The sequence below is a fragment of the Schistocerca cancellata genome, chromosome 1 (genome assembly GCF_023864275.1).
Source record: "Schistocerca cancellata isolate TAMUIC-IGC-003103 chromosome 1, iqSchCanc2.1, whole genome shotgun sequence".
NCBI classification, from domain to species: domain Eukaryota; kingdom Metazoa; phylum Arthropoda; class Insecta; order Orthoptera; family Acrididae; genus Schistocerca; species Schistocerca cancellata.
The window spans coordinates 993956457-993973826 of NC_064626.1; the positions used below are offsets into that span (position 1 = coordinate 993956457).

General features: G+C 40.3%; 1 non-coding gene across 1 annotated transcript; it reads left to right on the forward strand.

The window, feature by feature from the left end:
* The first annotated feature begins 12952 nt into the window (after nucleotides 1-12952).
* On the forward strand, nucleotides 12953-13027 carry Trnat-ugu (transfer RNA threonine (anticodon UGU)). Its single transcript has one exon. It is a non-coding gene; the product is annotated as a tRNA-Thr (tRNA).
* Nucleotides 13028-17370: the final 4343 nt, after the last annotated feature.

Sequence of the window (17370 nt, forward strand, 5' to 3'; positions counted from 1 at the left end):
CCCCCCCCCGACACATCGGTCCGGGCTCATCTCTCCGTACAAGCTCGTCTCTGTTGACGACGTTACAAGAAACAATGCACAAGTGCCTTGTCAAGCTAGAAAACGTCGCTCGCCTACACAAGGAAAACTTCGAGCTCTCCCTTTGGCTCCAAGAAACTCAGCTGCAGCTCTCCGGTGCAGCAAAGGAATTACATACACTACAGCAAGGACAAAGCAAGGTCAGTAAGTGTGCCAAATCTGCTTGCAATCCCAGCAATCGAGCCTCCGTGTGTTTACCTCCCGCTACCCCTCGCAACTGTGCTATCAAGACTGCCATAACAAATACTGACAGCTCCGCAGGGCCACACCCTCCCAACATGGCAGCGTTTGACACTCGGCTGGACACAAGTGCGCATGTGCAACGAGTTTGACGTGTTCCCGGACTGACGGCTCCTACCCCACCCCTCGCGGACACCACCTCAAATGATGCAACTTCGGCTCCTGCGCGCCGATGTGCGACCACCACTGACCACACAAACAGTGCACTCGTGCCAAGCATCTCGCCTGCAACTGTGCTGCCACATGCCGCGCCCTTGGACAATGGACTGACTAACGGCTCCCGAGCTCTACCGAGCTCACCCGACCATGGTGTCACTGCTTTGGGCCGGTGGCCATCTTGTCGCGTTGACTCCTGGGACACTTTGCCGCCTCGGCTCCCGTCGGATCCGCCGAGTGGCTCCGAACACTACGACCACACCTCGCCTGCCCCACCCACCACACATTGTAAACAAACTGCCTCTCGCACTGCCGGCAACATTTCCGTTGTCGCCAACGGCACGGTCCACAAGCTTTGCCTCACGCCAGGTCCCCCGATCTCCAGTAAACCACGTCGTCTTTGTCCCGAGCACCTCTCCGACCTTAAAAATCAGTTTTCTGAACTACTAAGCTCTGGCGTCATTGAACCCTCTGCCAGTAGCTGGTCTATGCCCATACATATGACACCCAAGAAAGACGGATCTTGGCACATGTGCGGAGACTACCGTCAACTAAACACATGAACAATTATGGACACCAACATTGCCGACTTTACCAGTTCCCTCACAGGTATGACCACATTCTCTGTCATTGATTGCAAACGAGCCTATCACCGGATCCCCATGGCACCTGAAGACATCGAGAAGACAGCAATCGCACCCCAATCAGGTTATTTCAGTTTCAATTCATGCCCTTCGGTCTGAAAAATGCAACCCAGACCTGTCAATGCTTCATCAACAAAGTGCTATTCAAACTAAAATTCTGCTTTGCATAACTTGATGACATTCTTGTGTTCAGCTCCTCCATCGAGGACAACATTTGACATGTGCAAACTGTTATGAACACTCTCACAGCAACAGGCATCGAGACCAATCAGGACAAATTGCAGCTACATCAACCTGCTGTCATTTTTCTTGGTTTTCAGGTCTCTGCCAACAGCATTTCACCACCCCCTGAGAAAGTACAAACAATAATAAACCTACCCAGACCTTTGTCATTCAAAGAGCTCCAGCACATTCTGGGGACGGTTAATTATTATCGCCGACATCTACCTCGGGGTGCGGAGATTCAGGCTCCACTGACGGACACTTGGCAGGCACCAACACTTCTTGATCAATGCTGCAAAGTACACAAGCACACTTCACCCCCCCTCCGCGCCTTTTCGATCCCTCCTGGGCGTTTCCAGCATATTCATATTGATATTGTCGCCCCCCCCCCCCCAACGGCTTTCGTTATGTTCTCTCATCTATTGACCAAACATCTCGCTGGGTCCAGGCTGTCACCCTCCCCAATATTACGGCAGAAACTGTTGCTCGAGCTTTCGTTGAGTCATGGGTATCACATTTCGGATGTCCAGCTATCATCATGACAGATCAGGTCAGACAATTTGAGTCGGCCCTGTTCAACGAGATTTATAACATTTGTGGCATCCGGCTCATCCATATCACAGCATGTCACCCGCAAAGTAACGGGCTAGTTGAGCGCTGGCACCGCACTTTCAAGGCGGTTCTTCGATGCCACAACTCTCTATGGATGGAAGCCCTTCCCCTTGTGCTACTCATCAATCGTGCGATCTATAAGGAAGACCTCAAAGGCACAATAGCCGAGTTCGTATACGGCCAGAACATTGTTCTCCCTGTCGAATTCGTGAGCCCTTCTGCTTCTCTCCCTCAGTCTGACTTACCTTCCTTCGTGGACCGCGTCATGATGCCACTTCATCAACCTCCGCATCCCTCTGCCTGCCAGCCATTCCTGCCCTAAGGTTCACATCTGAAAATCTCTGGACAATTGCGAGTACGTCATATGACACTGTCCGTGCTCCCCTCCAACCTCCATGTACCGGCCCATACCGAGTTCTCAAGCGCTCAGCCAACACCTATGCCATCCAGATGAAAGATTCAGCTGCCACAGTCTCTCTCAACAGACTTAATACTGCTCATGTTGAGCCTTTTTCTACCCTCCTTCAGGCCACGACCACGCTACTCACTGTCATGGCTCACAACGCTCCGACCACACCCTCAACCTCGGACTTACACACTCAATCGAGTGACTTCCAGCTCCAATCGTCAAGCTCTCTTCCGACCTTGCTCCCTACTCCGGTCTTGCGCACTCCGTCGAGTGACCACATGCTCCCCACGTCGAGCTTACCTACGATCATGCCCTGGTCGCCGTGCCCTTCGCCGGTCCCTTCGACCTCTCCCCCATCACCTGCCTTGCCCTGTTGAGGTTTCTCACCCCCCCCCCCCTTTTGAACGTACCCTCGCTCGAGGTGTTTGTGCCTGTCCCCCCCGGACATAATCCACGACATCTCAATAATACTACGCGATTACACACTGTTTGTTGTGTGTTTCCCTTCATCTAGTGCTCATGACACTACCTCTGCAGGGGACTGATGACCTCAGATGTTAAGTCCCATAGTGCTCAGAGCCTTTTTTGAACCACCTCCGCCATTCCCTGCCACCTGGTGAAATGTGTTCCCCTCTCGCCCGACGTCGAACTGGACATGCTTCGTGTGTTCGCCGTGCCCATCAGAGACATTGTCGTCATCGCTCTGTTCCACCCGCAAACTGCCGGCCTACCTGTTGCCGCATGACCAGCACACCCAGTACAACGCCCGGCTCGCTTCAATGGCTTCCAGGTTCAGTGGCCCAACCTTCCTTCACGACATCTACCCACACAGCTCCCCAAGGACGCTGTCGAGCTGACCGTGGTCCAGCTCCCGTGGACCATCCCTGCCGATGCCATAGTCACCCCCGGCCTCTCAAGAGTACTCCATACCGCAGGGGGGGGGGGGGGGTCTATGTGGTGCCGATGAGGTCGACACCAGCATCGACCTGAGTATCGTCTTTGAACTAAGCTAAGTATTATCTTTGAGCGGTTCCGCCATGTCAGTTCTTTTTGAGTCTTGCTTGTGTTTAGGTGAATGAATAAATGAACTACTGCAAAGTGGGAGTGTTGTTTGGTGTAACTGACCCGAACGTTCCCCTCAAAGTGTTCATGCCTGTCAAAGTGCCAGAAAATGTGATACAGGCAAAACAGTTGTTTAATATTTTATTACAATGCATTTGACATGACTATTATACTTGTGTGTTTGAATTATTTTGCACATGGTTAGAATCAATTTAACAATTTATCATTACTATGTGGGTAACTCAAAATTACCATATCTATTATTGTTTTGAATTTGTAGACACACTTTGTTTTGATGGTACCATTTGGAGATGGCCCTTAGTTAAGAGTTCTTCTATGTGTTACGTGAGTGCTCAAGAGATGCTGTTAATGCTACACACTACTCTTAAGAATTTGTATTAATGGCCTTTTCTCAACTACATTCATTAGTAACTAACTTAGTGTGTGGCTGAGTAATACTTTCACCGGCCCAAGATTGATGATTGGTGCCTGAATTTTACACAGTTCTTGATTAGTATTTGAGTTATTTCAAAAGTGACAGGACAACATCTAATTATATTAAAAAAATAATGATTTTACTAAAAACTGTGAAATGAGTAAAAACTATGTGATATTAAAAGGAAGCAGAGAATGGTAGATTACATTTTTTGGATGTGCTTATCCTCAAATATGAAAACGGTAGGTTGGGGCATACTCTATTTAAATATTTAAGTGTCTATGATTTTTGATCTTGAGAGTAAAGCTAGGTCTAACTGAAAAAATTCTCACATTTTGTACAGACAAGTATTGCCTACTCTGATTATACATTCCCTAAGTGCAATGACCATGAAGTTTTTAGAACATTTAGGACAGAGGTTTTGGAGAAAATAATTTCTAAATACCCAAATAATTTCAGATTCTTTCGTCTTTATGTACAAATATCTTGACAATTTAAGAATTTCATATAGTAATGTCACAGCTGACAGCAGTCATTCCACTTTATCATTTCTCAAGACAGTTAACATCCCATGACTATTCATATTTTCAAAACATAATTTTGATATTCGAAAAAGGTTACAAATTTTCATAGTTTACTTTAAAAAAAAAGAGGAGCAAGCTCAGAATTGTGTGTTAATCATGTCTCTCTAGTATTAGGAACAACGTATTTATTGAAAGAAGTTCAGATCTCTATCTCACATTTGGTTTCTTTATTACAATTTTTCCCTTTCATTACGACATTTTCATAAATACTCTCATTTAGAAAGGTCTGTAGCATTTCAACAAATCATCTGAAAATTAAAATATTGTAATTTTGGAGAGGTTTCATGTGGAACTTCAACATATACTTTTTTCAGCAAACTTTGAAATAGTGATGTGACACATTCACTCATGATGTGTATGATTTGAGATGAAATCACCCTGTTGTGGAATGCACCTTGCAGCCAGATCATTAAATTTAGTTTGATAATACTCAGATTCTGGCTAAAGAATATGTGTTCTATAACAGACAACAAAGCTTGTGTTTAGAAAACATCAGATGTAATGCCTCTGTGAGGGAGCAACCAGAAATGAATTTTACTTCAGTCAGTAGTAAGAGCCAGGATGTGAATTGGGCTATAATAGAAGCTACTATCCCCAACTTGAAGGTGTTAAAATGCACCAAGTCTGGCCACCTAGAGGTATTGTGCCAGTTCCTACAATGTATTAGAAGTTTTTCTTCAACAAGGTGATAAACAATTTTAGTAATTTTATACATGTCTGATATAAATGTTAGCTTTTACTGACTGTGAGGTAGCATCTGTGACTTGTTGTATATTGTAAACTATTTACCTGGGGTCTGGAACCATTTTTGTAAAGCAAAACCACATCTACAAAATTATCTTTTACCAAGAAAACTGATGATTTATCAATAGGTGAGCATTCTACCAACCAGTTGGCTTTGCAGAAATCGGCAGTGAGAATTTTTCTAAAGTTCTATTTTTTACATCTGTGTAGCAAACAGCAAATTGTTATACAAATGTTAATAATTGCACAAGACACCTTTCCTTAGTGCCCTCTGTAGATCAGGTGATACAATGGATCTCTTGAAGAAATTCATTCAAGCATGACTTAAGAGGCTAGAATATTTTAAGAAGTGTGACATTTATGGCTCTTAAAGTATAAATTTACAGGGATAAACAGCAACTATTTAGTGTGATTGAGTAGGGAGTGGCTTTTCTTAAATTAATAGTTTTCCTTCTAATTTACTGGATTAAATGTTGATGGAATAAGCACGAATAGCATTAAGCAATATAATGACAGTTGACTGATAATACATGATATAAATTAGGTTTCTATGACTTACTTATCTTGTTTTAACATATATCTTGACTCGTTCCACACCCCTGAAAGTTCTCATTCTTGAAGCAATCTGCAGAACATGTTTGAGAGTGTCAAGCATTATGAAAATATCTGTTGATTTAAACAACAATGAAAATACAACAGGAGAATAAATTACTATACCACACTAATAACTGTAGACAAAAAGAGTGTGAAGAACCTAAGATGTAAGCTTATGATGGGTAGACACATTTCATAAATTAGTGTGGAAATGGTATTGTAAAAAAATATATAAACATAAGAACATTCCACATTATCTTTAAGGGTTTGTATTGTTCAAAAAAATTCATCAGAAACATAGGTGATAATGAATTCAGTCATATCCCAGAACAAATAAGAGTTAATGTGTATAAAGATATGTGAGATACGTGGCAAAGAAAAGTGATGAGAGGTCATGGCATTTGTTGAGTTCCAACAAATAACAGACAGAGGTCTAATGGAAGGTGGGTAGATGATGTTAGAAATGGAGGAGCAATACAGATGCATCTAGCTAAGACAGTAATGCAAGAGAAAGCCTAGAAGAAGCCTTTATGCTTCAGGTGATGTCAAACAGCTGATGAAGTTGAGTAGTAAGTCCATAATAAAATGAGAGAAGATGACAAATCTCCTCCTAGAATGACACATCCCCTGCTGTATTGCCTTTTTGACTGCATGCAGTTCTGCACTAAGTATGGCAAACTCATAAGATTAATCTTGATGACGTGGTTCAAGAAAATTGACTGAAAATTTGAGGGATTCCCCTTCCTCTCAACTTTCTGTGTTAATGTATCAAAATTGTGAGTCTCATCTAAAGATGTATAAAATAAAGACTTAAAAGTTACATCATGGATGCATTTCTTCTTAAAACTTGTCAAATTCAAGCTAGTTCTACATATCTTGATCCACTCACAAGAGCCTAGCTCATCATACTTCTGTCAGGCCTAGCAATACTTAATTACCACAGTTCACATAGTTTCAATGATCTCTTTGTAAATCATGAATTACACAGTAGTTCTGAATTAGTTGATATTTCAGATGAAGTTAGCAATTTTTCTTCTTGAGTTTACAAGAAAGACCAGGATTTTATTTATGAAAAGAAAATCACAACAAAATCTTTTTCTATATTCAGGGTGCTTGCATAGTCAATACCCATATTGTGCACCATAAATTTACAGGTTACAAACAGAAAAGTTACCACACTTTCATGTAAACATCGAAGACTAATTACTGCAAATAGTGCAGTTTCTTTAATATGTAACGTGAGGAAAATGTGTATTGGCCTCTACCACTTTGCATTTACAAGTGAAGGACTGGGCTTATTTTGAACTAAATATTATGGAAACTGAAATGCAAGTGTGCTATGTCGATAATCTGGCTCCCTGCTTCATTTGTTTGTATACATCGAGTATGATGAGTAGACTATCTTTGCTCTTGATGTTCACTCTCTTAAGTGTGCTACATGTAATGTGTTGTTATCAGAATAAAAATATTATGAACAATCTGTTACTTATCTTTTTCAATGCCTAATTTTGCTCTGCTAACAGGTTATGGGCCCAGAAAGGTAAATCTGTGGAGTGAACTATGTTTGTTGTGTGGGTAGGAAGGTAAATAACTGAAGATGTGTGTTAGGTTATGTGCCCGCATTGTGTGTGATACTTGTTTCGATTTGTGTTTTGTCAACTACATCAACATTTGAACTCTTGTTTTTCAGAAGGAATCAGTCACGTATTTTTAGTGCTCTGAATTTGAGTATCTCAAAATGGCTTCAAATGTAAGTTTGACAAAAACCACTACTCCAGTGGTAGACAAACTGAGAAACAAGGATGATTATATCACGTGGAAGTTCAGAATGAAACTCATTCTAATGCGCAAGAAATTATGGGATTATAACATAGGTGTGAGTATTGCTAAAAATGCAGAGAAGGATATAGATTCATGGACACTTATTCTTTTGCATGTGGATAAATCTCTGTATACACACATGGAAAACACAACAAAAGCAAAGGAAGCTTGGGATACTTCTGAAAACCTGCATGCTAGTAATAATAAAACCAGATGGATGAATCTCTGGGATGTTCTGCTGGATACTACATTATCCAAATGTGAAGGAAAGATTCAAAGTTACGTTACTCACATTTTAGATGTAGCCAACAAACTGCAGAGCATGGGCAAACCAGTTGATGATGGGCTAATTGCACTGATTATGCTTAGAGATTTCCCAAAAGTTTGTTTACCATACCAGATGGGTATAGAGTCCAGTACAACGGACAAAAATTTCACATCAGAAAATATCAAAGCAAAGTTGCTGAATAGTAGTGAGGAAGAAGTTGGACAAAGATGGCAGTGATAGTGCCTTATTTACAAAGAATTATAAGAAATCACAACAGGGTTTCTCAAAAGACAAGCAAGAAAAGAAGAAAGTGAAATGTTTCAGTTGCTGGAAATATGGTCACTTCAAGTCTGAATGTCCTCAGAAGCAAGAATCGTCAAAGAAAGAATCAAAAGGAACAGAAAAGTCATCATTTTGTGCACTTGGTATGTCAGATTTCAACCAGAATGAGTGGATCATTGATTCTGGAGCATCATCACACATGACATCAAGAAAGGAATGGCTTAAAGATTTTGAAACAGAAAATAGCAAACAAAAAATTGTGAAATGTGCTGATAATGTTGAATTAGTGAGCAAAGGGAAAAGTGATGTTATTGCAAATTCACCAGATAGCCTATATCCTCAATAAAGAATATTATTCTTGTCCCTGGCTTAGCGATTAATTTGTTGTCAGTGTCTGCTTTAGTCAAGAAAGGCATAAATGTTGTTTTTGATACAGATGATGTAAGATGCTCAAAAGTGGTGAGATACTTTGTTCTGGATCAGAGTCAAATGGCATTTATAAACTAAAAAAGTCGAACCTGTGTTGTCAGATGAGTAGGCTCTAGCTGTTAAAAATTTTAGTAGTCTGGAAAACATGGCACCGTAGACTTGGTCATGTTAGAGTTGACACTGGACTTAAGCTATGTTTACAGAGTGGTGGCATAATGTTGGAGTGTTGTGACTTTGAAACTCTTGACAAGTGCAGATCGTGTGTACTAGGTAAGATGTCGAAATTCCCATTTCCTAAGACTGGAGGGCAATGTGCATCTGAGTTGCTCGGCCTTGTGCATATGGATTTATGTGGCCTCACGGAGCAAATGTCACATGGTATGGCTAAGTACATGTATGTACTAGTGGATGATTATTCCAGAAGGATATTCTCTTACTTTCTCAAGAGTAAAGATCAAACATCTGAATTTTTCTGTGAGTTTAAAACTTGGATAGAAAACAGAATTGGTGCAAAGATAAAATCAATTATATCTGACAATGGCAGTGATTTGTGAACTCAAATTTTGATTTATTGCTTAGGGAGAATGGAATAGAGCATCAGATTAGTGTGCCCTATAGCCCAGAACAGAATGGGGTTGTGTTGAGGACCAACAGATCAATTTGTGAGACGGCATGGTGCATGCTATTTGAATCTGTTCTCCCTAAGCAGTATTGGGCAGAGGCATGCAATACAGCTGTTTACATAAAGAACTGTGTTCCACGCAAAGCACTTAATGGTAAGACTCCACAGGAATTATAGACTGGAAAAAGTATCTTTAGAATTACATTATTACCTTCAGCTGCTGATGGGCATTGATATATATCAGCGGGTACAGGTGAAAATGTGTTCCCCGACTGGGACTCGAACCCAAGATCTCCTTCTTACATGGCAGTGGAAGACTCTGCAGGAGAGACACTCAGTAGCTCGGTACAGGCTTTGGTTAAAGTTTCGAGAACATACCTTCACCGAAGAGTCAAGCAGTATATTGCTCCCTCCTACGTATATCTCGCGAAGAGACCATGAGGATAAAATCAGAGAGATTAGAGCCCACACACAAGTATACCGCCAATCCTTCTTTCCACGAACAATATGAGACTGGAATAGAAGGGAGAACCGATAGAGGTACTCAGGGTACCCTCCGCCACACACCGTCAGGTGGCTTGCGGAGTATGGATGTAGATGTAGATGTAGATGTAGATGGCATATGCTCTCTCCATCTGAGCCACCGAGGGCACAGAGGATAGTGCGACTGCAGGGACTATCTTGCACACGCCTCCCGTGAGACCCACATTCTCACCTTGTATGTCCACACACTACATTCGTAGTGTCCCACCCAAACACACTCATTACTTGTGGAAGACATTCTTACCAAGTCCCGTAAAATTTCAGTGAATATACGTGCATCTGCACAGAAGGAGGTCATGGCCGGTATTGCCAGAATTATATACTTCTATGGATATGGTGTCTGTTCTTTCGGACATGTCTTCCATGAGTAATGAGTGTTTTGGGGTGGGACACTACGAATGTAGTATGTGTAATACAAGGCGAGAATGTGGGTCTCGTGGGACGCGTGTGCGAGATAGTCCCTGCAGTCACACTATCCTCTGTGCCCTCGGTGGCACAGATGGATAGTGTGTCAACCATGTAAGCCAGAGATCCTGGGTTCGAGTCCTGGTCAAGGCACTCATTTTCACCTGTCCCCATTGGTATATATGTCAATGCCCATCAGCAGCTGATAATTCTAATTTCATTCTAGATGGCTGCAGGTTATCAATGGCATCTGTTCGTTTGGACATGTCCAAAAGAACAGGCACCGTATCCATATAAGTATACAGTTGTGGCACCAGCCATGACCTTTTTCTTCTGTGTGGACGCACACATATTCCACAAACTCTTACGAGACTTGTTAAGAACGTCTTCCATGAGTAATGAGTGTGTTGGGGTGGGACACTACGAATGCAGTGTGTGGACATACAAGGTCAATCAATCAATTAAATTTTATTGTCATTCAGATCACAGAGCAATAGGCAACGTCAAGATAACTTACATTTTTAACATTAATTACTAAATACAATTTAGTTTGGATTACATAAGGCCATCAGCTAGATACAGTGTTGAAAGACAGAATTTTCAGTTTCAAAAAATTCATCTACTGTGTAGAAAGGATTATTTACTAGTATTCTGTACAACTTAGTTTTGAAGATATTGACAGGTAACTCTTTTAAATCTATACTTAACTTATTGTACAACTTAAGTCCAAGAAACTAATATGAATTCTGTGACTTGGATAGTCTTTGATATGGTACATCTAAACATGATTTGTTCCTGGTGTTATGGCTATGTACATCCCTTCTTAATGGTATATTTGAAATATCATTCCTAACATACAATAGAACATAATAGATGTACAAGTTTATTACCATCAGGCATTGCAATTTAACAAACAAGGGTGTACAGGGTTCTAACTTATCTGAGTTGGTTATTATTCTTACTAATTTTTTTTGTAAAAGTAGAATGCCCTTTACGTGACTGCTATTGCCCCACAATAAGATTCCATATGATATGATATTTTGAAAGAAAGAAAAATATGCTGATCTTATATAACTATTAGAGACATGTCTTTTTAAGTTTCTAATTAAATAGATAACTCTTGAGACTCTGGCAGATAAATGTTTGACATGTGGTTCCCATATCAACTTGTTGTCTACCATAACACCTAAAAATTTTATACTTTCTAACTCATGATTCTCTCTTATGCTAAAGGAAAGTGCCTGGGTCTTACTTTCATTTAGTAGAAAACCGTTCGCTCTAAACCATAATGGACTCTGAGCAAGGGTATCTTTAACTATATTTTTTAGTGTGTTTAAATCTGAGCTTTTTATTATTTAAAAAATTGTGTCATTGGCATACATTATTGTGTGAGAGTTTACAAAATATGGCAGGTCATTAATCATAAGTAAAAACAATAGAGGTCCAAGTACTGAGCCCTGTGGTACGCCAGACCTAACATTAATCAAATCTGACTTCTCCCTGTTAATGCATACAACTTGTTGGCGGTTCTCAAGGAAGGATTTAATCATATTTATGCTGCTATTAGCAAAAAAACCATGATAGGATAGCTTATTCGGTAAAGTCTCATGGTCCACACAATCAAACGCTCTGCTCAGATCACAAAATGTAGCCTGAGCAAATCACCCAGCCTCAAACACATCCTGAACAAATTTTACAAGAGAATCCATAGCATCTGTTGTGGATTTACCTTTCATGAATCCATATTGTTTGTCACTTATTAAGTTTATGTTACCTAAATACGTGCTAACTTGATTATACATAATTGTTTCAAGAATTTTTGGGAAAACAGGAGTTAACGATATTGGTCTGTAACTAGCAGGACAGTTCTTATCACCTTTCTTATGTATTGGGACCACTCTAGATATTTTTAGTACATCAGGAAACTTGTTTTCAGCTAGACATTTATTCACACAGTAGGTTAAGGGATCAATTATGCAGTCAATAGTACCTTTCAATAAATTACATGATAAATCATAGTAATCAACGCTATCTGAGGCTTTGAAATTTTAAACTATTTTCAGAATTGTATTGGTACACACCTCTGTGAAGTTGAAAATGCTCTGGTGGGGCCTTTCATAGTTATCGATGAAGTTAAGGGCATTTTATAGAGGTTTGTCTATTGAGCTGCATATTTCTTCAATAGATTGGACGCAGAATTTATTGAATTCATCTGGGGATATGGCAATAACGTCTTTTCCTTTAGTGTGTGGCACAGAGTTAATTGTACTCCAGGCTTTTTTGCATTTATTTCTAGACTTTTCAATGAGGGCTGTATTACATAGCTTCTTAGCATCATTAATAGCCTGTCTATAATTACACTTAGCTCTGGAATATAATTCTTTATGTAGTTCAGATTTGCTGTTCTTGTACATACCAGAATAGGGCAAACAGTGTTTTTCATTTGCCCTAACTGTGGAGTATACCATTCCCTGTTCTTCCTTCTCTTAAACAACTACTATTCTTAATATTTAGAGTACATTTTCTCAAAGGAATATTATTTTCAAATGTATTTAAAAATATACAGAAAAACTCAGTAAAAACAATGTCAGAGGAACAATGTTGTAATCTACTAAATAGGGCATCCCAACTGATACAAGTGAGGGCAAGTCTAAATCTATCCAACCTCTCTTTGTTCTTAGAGCTCATGGTTTCAGTTTTAGCTTTTGGGCTGGAATAGTCTGGAGTTACTTTGCTAAGACTAATGTGGGTCTCACGAGAGGCATGTGCGAGATAGTCCCTGCAGTCGCACTATCCTCTGTGCCCTCGGTGGCTCAGATGGATAGAGCGTCTGCCATGTAAGCAGGCGATCCCGGGTTCGAGTCCCGGTCAGGGCACACATTTTCAGCTGTCCCCACTAGTGACAAAGAAGACTGGGCAAAGGTCATGAAAGAGGAAATTAAGTGTTTCCAGGACAATGGTGTTTGGAAACTTGTGGATCCACCAAAGACTAATAAAAGCATTGTAGGTAACAAGTGGGTATTTAAGCTGAAAAGGAATGTGGATGTTACAGCACTCCACCATGCTAGATGTGTTGCTAAAGGGTTTACACAAAAATTTGGTATTGATTTTTGTGAGACTTTTTCAGCTGTTGTGAGATGTAGTATACTTAGTGCTCTCATTAGTTTAGCTGTAAATCTTGATCTTAAGATCTATCATTCTGATATTAAGACTGCTTTTCTGTATGAGGACTTGGAGGAAACATTTCTCATTAAGCAACCAGATGGTTTTGTTTTAAAGGGGAATGAAGGTAAAGCCTATGAAGTAACTAAGGCCATTTACAGTTTGAAACAATTGGCCAGACAGTGGAAAGAAAAGGCAAAATGTACACTTTTAGACCTAGGTTATGTTGCAAATACCGATGAAGATTGTGTGTTCATTAAATGGTCAGGTAAATATGTTGCAATTATTGCTTTGTATCTAGATGGTTTTTATGTCTTGTGTAATAACAGTGTGATGAAAGACAAGTTGTATGGGGGATTGTCTGAGAATTTTGAAGTCAAAGACCTCGGAGAAGCAAAGTCCTGTCTAGGTATGCGTATAACCAGAAACTGGGAGGAAGGTAGTTTAAAACTTGACCCGAAGGATTATATTGCAGATGTGCTGAAACACTTTGATATGGTTGATTGTACTCCTGTTAGAACATCAATGGAAGATGGATTAAAGCTTTGGGATATGCAGGGTGATAAAGTTCAACTGCCATATCAAGAACTTATAGGTTGTTTGCTGTATATCAGCACTAACACAAGACTTGACATATCTCACACAGCAAGTGTTTTAAGTCAGTATAATTGTAAGTTTACTAGTGTTCACTGGAAGACAGCAAAAGGGGTGCTTTGTTATCTTGTTCATAAATTGAAACCATCGCCAGATCAAGTGGTAGTGTTATGTTGGTAATCTGGCTCCTTCGTTCTTTTGTTTGTATACATTGAGTACAACGAGTAGACTATCTTTTCTCTTGATGTTCACTCTCTTAAGTGTGCTACATGTGTTGTTATCAGAATATAAGTATTATGAATGATCTGTTACTTATTTTTTTCAATGCCTAACCTTCCTCTGCTAACAAAAAGAAACCAAGACACAATATGCAGTGAGTTACAGAAGAAAATTATGTGAAATGTGTTGGCAAAACAAAACAAATTACGTAACCCTCCATTTGTACCATAATGTTTCTAAATCCACCACATCAAAATATCATTTGGAATGTACGGTTTCTAAAAGATGTGTGTAAAGTTTCAATTAAAAATACTTAATACTTGAATTTTTAATGGTTTATGAAATGTGTTTATTCACTTTTGCCAGATGAGTGCTTTTGTTTAAAACTTACTCATACCCTTGCTGCATTTAAATCTGATGCGAATATGTTAAGAAAGTAACTTGTTTATCTGCTCCATTCTTGGAACAATAACGGTATGTACTGCACTTGTCTCTAAAAAGTTATCATTCTCACAGATCCTAAAGACCTTGCCCCCTGACTGGTCCACTAATGTTACTGTCCTGGTTACTCCCACACTAAGGATGATCCATCACCCTTACTTGAATGGGAAGTCATTTCAAAGTGTGGCAGGCAAAAGACTTTCGGGGGGGGGGGGGGGGGAGGGGGGTGATTGAATGGCCTACCTGGTTTGTTTGACAAACAGTTTGGGGTGCTATCTGTGCCTGATAGAGACCTGAGGCAGATGCAGTCACTTGTCCTGTTTCAGAGGAAGCCTCTCAGCCTGCAAGATCCAGGTATTCACAGAGGGCAGGATTACTGGTAGTTGGGAGCTTCAGTGTTTGGCACATAATGGGGCTCCTTAGGGATACGGCTGCAAAGAAGGAGAAGAAAGTCAATATGCATTCTGTGTGCATATCATGGGGAGTCAACCCAGAGGTGGAGCAGGCCCTTCCAGATGTCATGAAAGCAAAGGGTGCAGCCAACTGCAGGTGGTGGCTGAGGTCAGTACTAATAATGTGTGTTGCTTTGGATCAGAAGAGATTCTCTCTAGTATCTGATGGCTATCTGAATTGGTTAAGACTGCCAGTCTTGCTTGCAAGGTGAAGAGAGCTCACCATCTGTATCATCATCTACAGTAGTGACTGCAGACCTTTGGTACAGAGCCAATTGGGGGGGGTCTAAATCAATGGCTCAGATGGTTCTACGACCGTGTAGGCTGCAGATTCCTCAACTTGTGCCATAAAGTGGGGAGAGTCTCGGGTTCTGTTTAGTAGGTCAGGGATCCATTACACACAGGAGGTAGCTACTTGGGTAGCAGGGACTGTGTGGAATGGAATGGTGGTTTTTTAGGGTTAGAGGGTCTTGGGAAGTAACAAAAAGGGTTCCAGTCTCAAATAATGCAAGTCAAATACAGGATGAAGGTTGACCTTGTAACCTCCCCCTCACTTATCGACCTTAATGACAGTGAAAAATTAAACCGCGTGTACCTAATGGAAATTTGGGAAAAGCAATCGTCACTGAGGTTAATTTGTCGGTAAAGAGGGAGGAAAGGGTTACATCTAAATGAAAGGAAAAATGCTAATGAAACTGGTGGAAATTAATTTTGAAAAAGGGGTAAAGTTAATAAAGAAAGTAAATGTGCGGCCAACGTTAACAGTCAACAAGCGGTAATTAGATATTTGAGATTTGGGGGAAATTACTGTCGCCAGTCCTAAGGACAATTACTATAGTAACTGAAAAAGAAAGATTATTACACATATAATTAGCACTAGAAGCGTGGCAACTGAAAGGTTGACAAGTGTAGTGTGAAAACTGAAAGTTTGTCAGAAGTAATAAATTTCGCGACACTCTGACTTAATTTAGCAAAAGAATTAATAAAACTGGAAAATCGAAAGTTAATTTAGTGACTGAAGTTAATAGTGAGCTTTCTTTCTGAAGCACATCGAAATTCAGTCTCGGACTACCTCAACAATCATTTCAAAAGCTACTTGAATCTACGCAATTTAGAAATAAGAGATTTATCTTTGAACTTGAATTAAATGATTCTGAACAATTAACAATAGTAAAATTTAGTACGTACCAAGCTGAGCTGCAGTCACAGGTAAGCTAAAATACGGTAACAAATCTCGCACTCTTAATTTGTGCTTGTGTAATCTGAATATTGTAGCCAGCTATGAATACTTTAACTGAACTTTGAAATTAAAGTAGTGAAGTGGAATGATGCTGGCGTTTGAATTTCAACGACACTCAGGTTCATTCCAGAAAAGGAAGGGACCGTGCTTGGTAATGCAATTGGGACAATGAGCAACAAACGTTCATGCTAAGTTGCTGTAATTTTGTGATGCAACATTTTTAAAAGTTTGAAAAGCTGAGGTCTGCCATACAGTTCTAAAACTTTACATGCTTCCTGTCTTCCTTGTTGGTTGATTGAAGGTTTGAAGCCGTTGATCGAGGAGGTGGCGACAGTCACTCATTGTCGGCCGTCGCTGTTGCAGAAGCTGGATGTTGGCGCGCCTTCTTCTCGACACGGTCACCAGACGAAACGGGCTCTTAATGTGCGCCAGCTAATGCTGCCCGTCCGCGACACCATGTCAGAAACTATCATCGCAAGTCGAGCACAATTACATGCTGCCAAACCCCGAAAGCGCGGCAACTCGCGGGAGCTTCACACAACACACCTGCTCCACTCGCTACTCCTGCCAGACTCCCTCTGCCCGCACTCCACGCGGCAGAGTTAACACTCCCAAAGATCCTACACACTTTGATTCTTCACACGACCTATCGATGTAATCGTTCGATAGCAGTTTTCCCTAGGCAAGACCCAGCGTAAAAATACAAATAACATTTACGAAACAAACCAATTATACATTGACATAAATGCATAAATATATATACAAATAGTAAAACAATTACAATATACGAAGACACAGAAATGTTATATATTCAGGTAACAAAAATAAGGAAAACAAATTTATAGTACAATAGATGGAAATAGGAGGATATGCATTTCCGGCATTACACGTGCCCCACATTATCTGAAGATGTTCGTGTAACCTAAACAGACTCAGAAAATGTCCCAAAAAAGAAACAGCGGAAATGCTTATGCTCAAAACATCAACAAAATTTAGCATTCGTCTAATTAACCGTAAACCAATTTTTAGACGATAATAATTGAGTGGAGACACTCCTAATCTTATTCCACTCTGTCATCTTGCACAAAATAAAACAGGTTGACAACATATT